This window comes from Propithecus coquereli, unplaced genomic scaffold, assembly GCF_000956105.1.
Source record: "Propithecus coquereli isolate 6110/MARCELLA unplaced genomic scaffold, Pcoq_1.0 Scaffold269, whole genome shotgun sequence".
In the NCBI taxonomy this organism is placed as follows: domain Eukaryota; kingdom Metazoa; phylum Chordata; class Mammalia; order Primates; family Indriidae; genus Propithecus; species Propithecus coquereli.
The window spans coordinates 1,459,451-1,464,446 of NW_012148274.1; the positions used below are offsets into that span (position 1 = coordinate 1,459,451).

The following is a 4,996-nucleotide window of genomic DNA, read 5'->3' on the forward strand; positions in this document are numbered from 1 at the left end:
TATTTTTAGTTGTCCGATTCATTTCTTTCTAATTTTAGTAGATATGGGGTCTCGCTCTTGCTCAGGCTGGTCTCGAACTCCTGAGCTCAAACAATCCGCCCGCCTCAGCCTCCCAGAGAGCTGGGATTACAGGCGTGAGCCAGTGCGCCCGGCCAAGGTTAATATTGTTGATGCGCCAGGTAATAGATGAGTTGATGGGCCAGGTAATAGGTTAGTATTATGCTGACATGGGTCTTCCGGGAGGGGTGGGGGGGTCTCAGGTGGCCGATGTGCCAAGTAATAGATGGGGGTTTTCCTTATCATTCCCCCTTTGACGCCCTTATATGTCTACTATAGGGCATCATTTCCCAGTGGGTGATAGCCTCATAAGGCCATTATGTGAGCTGTTGCTCTCTGGGTTACAGCTGTCTCTATGAATTTTATAATTGTGTTTAGTATGTAGGGGCCTGTAATGGTGCCAGTCCAGAATTTCTTTCCCCACTGTGGCACACCTGAGCCTGACTATACCATGTCTTTGGCATGTAGGTGCGGACTGTGAAACCTCCCATGGTCCAGAAGCCTCCAGTAATCCCAATAGTGGAGGGAATCGAAGTCCTAGCAAAACAAGCCTCAGGGCAGGGTTTCTCTGCCATAGTTGTTAGGGCGAGTGCCCCAACCAGGAGGAGGGTCGGAGCTGAGGCGGGAGTAGACATCCTATAATGAGCCAAAGTAGCATAGTTAGAGACCCCCCATCTGCAGTCCTGTCCAGTCTCCCGGAGCTACCGTGAAGAGTCCAATCCCCAGTAAAGTCACTACAACCCCAGTGAGGGCCAGGGCCAGTGGTCCCATTCACTCCTGTTCAGTCCTGGGTGTGGCTGTCCTCGTTGGGAGACGGTTAAGCTGGATCTTTAGCGGGTTCTGCTGGTCCTGATGTGCAGTCCAGAGGTCAGCTTCGTTGTCTGGTTCAGCCTTTTTCACCCGGGAGGGATGGATCCACGGAGTGATACCTGCAACTTTAACAGCAGTGGGAGTAACTAGCATCACAGTATGGGGACCCTTCCAGGTGGGCTCTAGGGGTGTTCTTTCCCAGTCCTTTACCCAGACTAGATCCCCAGGTTGGTGGGGGTGGACAGGGAGACCCAGGGCGATAGGGTTGTTTCGAGGACGGTGTGGTGGATGTGGCGCATAATTTTGGCTAAGGCTTGGAGGTGTGTGTTTATATTCAGTTCCCCTAGTTGTCTAATGTCTCCCCTTAATCGCTTGGTGAGTGAGGGAGGTCTACCGAACAGAATTTTAAAAGATGAATATCCCGTGGGCCCTGGTGTGCACCTGACTCTGAACAGGGCTAGGCTTAGCATGTCTACCCAGGGTAACTGTGTTTCCTGACATAGCTTCACTAGAGTGGTCTTGAGGGTCTGGTTCATGTGCTCTGCTTTCCCTGAGCTCTGTGGCCTGTAGGCTGTATGTAGTTTCCATTTGACTCCTAGTACCTTGGTGGGGGTTTGCATGACCTCCGCAGTGAAGCTTGGTCCGTTGTCACTGCCAAAGGAGCGTGGCAGACGGTACCTGGGGATGATTTCTCTCAGTAGAAGCTTTGCCACTTCCCTAGCCTTTTCGGTCGGGATAGGGACTACCTCCACCCAGCCTGAGAAGGTGCATATCACTACCAGCAGGTATTTATAGCCCCGATGTGGTTTTACTCCTGTGAAATCAACTTCCACATCCTCAAATCGAGAGGGTCCGGTGTACTGAATTCCTGGGGCGGGTCTCGGCCTGACCGCTGCATGGTTTTTAGCACAGGTCTGGCAGCGGGCGCTGACTGCTGCAGCGATGGATGGAAGTTTGGCGATATAGTAGTACCAGGCGAGTAGCTGCGTGAGGGCTGTTTTCCCTAAGTGAGTGAGGTTGTGATGTCGGGAGACAAAAGAGTATGCTAATTTATTGGGGATAAAGATGTTACTGTTCCGTAGGTGCCACCACCTGTCTGGGTCCTTCTTGGCCTTCTCCTGCTCTGCCCACTGGTTCTCTTCTGGGGTATATTTTGGTTCTTCGGGCCACTCGGGTGCCAACAAGATTTGGCACTGGGTTGAAGTGTTGTCTTCTGAACATTCTCGGGTGGCTGCATTTTTGGCTGCTTGGTCTGCCAGGCAATTGCTGGTGGCAATTGGATCTGTGCCCTTTTGGTGCCCTGGACAGTGGATGACCACAATTTCTTTTGGCTCCCAAACTGCCTCCAGCAGTTGGAGGATTTCATCCCTATTTTTGATGTCTTTTCCATCTGCAGTCAGCAGTCCCCTCTCCCTGTATATCGCCCCGTGGATATGTATTGTGGCAAAGGCGTATTTAGAGTCCGTGTATATATTTGCCTTCTTGCCCCGGGCATGCCTGAGAGCTTGGATGAGGGCCCGTAGCTCTGCCCTTTGTGCCGACCACCCTTGGGGCAAAGGAGCTGACATGATGACCTCATCGACTGTGGTGACTGCGAAGCCCGCCAGTCGTTTCCCATTCTGGATAAAACTGCTGCCATCTGTGTAGAGTTCTGAGTCCAGTGCTGGTAGAGGACTATCTCTCAGATCTGGCTGGCTGGGATAGACCTTGTCTACCGCCTCGGTGCAATCATAGTCCGGGGACCCTGGCTCGGTGGGTAGGAGCGTGGTGGGATTCAAGGTTTGCACGGTCTCCAGGATGACCCATGGATTTTCGCATAGCAGTCCTTGGTATTGTGCTAACCGGTTGCTTGGGAGCCACCCGTGCCCTGAGGTGTTCATTAGAGATATTACTGTATGAAGACTCGCACACGTAGGTTCTGTCCCAGTGTGAGTTTGCTTCCTTGACTTGCAGGATGGTGGCCACCCTGCCACTACCGGATCCAATTGTTTTGACAAGTAAGCCACCGGTCTCTGCCACGGACCCACAGTGTGAGTCGAAACCTCCAGACTGGTCTTGGTAACAGGTTAAATTTTGCCTCATAAAATTGGCTAGGAAGTATTCTCTCCTCTTTGATTTTCTGAAAAGGCTTATATAGAGTTGAAATTATTTTATTATTAAATGTTTGGTAGAATTTAACAATGAAGTCATCACCTAAAATTTTCTTTGTGGAAGGTTTTTCACTATAAATTCAATTCCTTTTGGAGATACAGGACAATATATTTTTTTTTTTTTTTGAGACGGAGTCTCACTCTTTTGCCCAGGCTAGAGTGAGTGCCATGACGTCAGCCTAGCTCACAGCAACCTCAAACTCCTGGGCTCAAGCAATCCTTCTGCCTCAGCCTCCCGAGCAGCTGGGACTACAGGCAGGCGCCACCATGCCCGGCTAGTTTTTTCTATATATTTTTAGTTGTCCAGCTAATTTCTTTCTATTTTTAGTAGAGACAGGGTCTCGCTCTTGCTCAGGCTGGTTTCGAACTCCTGAGCTCAAACAACCCGCCCACCTCGGCCTCCCAGAGAGCTGGGATTACAGGCGTGAGCCACCGCGCCCGGCCCTAACTTTGTTTCTTAACACCAGCCAGATTGCTCTTTCCCCAAACTTAGCTATGACTGGCTTTTTCTTGTCACTCAGGTATTGCCATACAGTCGCCATCAAACATAACCCTCATTACCGTCATCGTAACACGGGACCTGATATTTTATTATCATTCTTTACCCACTGGAAGTAAGTTCCGTGACAGTACAGACTCCATCTGCTTTGTTCAATGTGCTCTTAGCGCTCAGAACGATGCTAACTCGTGCCAGGGGCTGACAACTATGCGTTAAAGGAATGAAATCATATATTTAAATACAATAAGGCGCCACGGTGGAGTGAAGGGGAGTGAAATCAGACTCGGGTTAGAGCCGGTAACTCCGAGGCGCCCTCCCTCGCCCACCGCTTCACCCCCGCAATACAGCCCCCTGCCGTGAGGGAGCGGACAATAATGCCTAGTTTCTAAGTAGTTCCGAGAATTAAATGAGATACTGCATATTAAGCACTTAACACACCGTTATGCAAACACTAACTGCTGTTAGCGTCATTTGCAGTTTTTCAGACTTCCTCTGTGGAAGGATGAGGTCACGCCTACGGCACCTTCCCGGGCGGGAGCGGCGGCGGCGGCGCCGGAAGCCCAGCGAAGGCCGTCCCCGGGCTGAGGGGTCCAAGAAACGCGGTGTCACTGCGGAGCCGGAAGCCGGCCGGGCCACTAACACCGCCCGAGTGCGGCCTGAGGACGGCGCCCCGGCCTCCCGGCGCCGACGCCGCGCGGCCGAGCCCCGCCTCCTCCTCGGGCCTCCGACCCTCACCGCCGTTCCGCGCCCCCGGCCCTTCCCGCCCCGGCCGCTGCCGGACGTGACGACAGCGCGGGCCGCCCGCAGCCTCGCTTCCTGGCCCGCTCGTCAGTGTTCGGCGGTGTCCGTGGCCGAGCGTATCTTCCCGAAGTGGCTGTAACGGCACCTCCCCTTCCACCTTTCTTCCTACACTGTGACTGTGACGCCTCCGTGGCGAGCTGGGGCTGTTTCCTGTCAGTCCCGAAGGCGAGGCGGCTTCCTGCCATTCTCCTGGGACGCGCGCTCCCGGAGCCCGTCGCGCGCGGGAGAAACCCCGAGCGGCCTGCGGGGAGGCCCAGGGGAGGAACTGGGCCCCGGCCCCTGAGCCCAGCGGAGCCTGCCAGCCACGGGGGAGCCACCCTGAAACGCGGACCTGGGGCGTCCCCCTCCCAAGCCACCAGCTCAGCCTCGTGCGGGGGTGAGGCTGCCTTGCTGAGCACTGCCCAAAACGAGACTCATGAGCAAAATCAATGATGTTTCCCTCCCCAAACACTCTTATAACGGGAGAAAATTAATGGGCGTAAACCCATTATTGGTAATGTCTAGGCCAAAATGGTAATTCTTTTTTTTTTTTTTTGAGACAGAGTCTGGCTCTGTTGCCCAGGCTAGAGTGCTGTGGCGTCATCCTCGCTCACAGCAACCTCAAACTCCTGGGCTCAAGCAATCCTCCTGCCTCAGCCTCCCGAGTAGCTGGGACTACAGGCATACGCCACCACGCCCG

The 4,996-nt window shown here is 53.6% G+C and overlaps 1 protein-coding gene across 2 annotated transcripts in view; it reads left to right on the top strand.

The window, feature by feature from the left end:
- The window catches only part of RAD52 (RAD52 homolog (S. cerevisiae)), a 79,696-nt gene that overhangs the window by 30,943 nt on the left and 43,757 nt on the right, over positions 1–4,996 (top strand). Inside the window, exon 1 of one of the 2 annotated variants that reach the window (XM_012647463.1) lies at positions 4,672–4,693. The exons of the other annotated variant lie outside the window; for it this stretch is intronic. The gene's annotated coding sequence lies outside the window, so the exon portion shown is untranslated. Of the gene's footprint in view, positions 1–4,671; positions 4,694–4,996 lie in introns of those variants that run through there. 2 annotated transcript variants of the gene reach the window in all.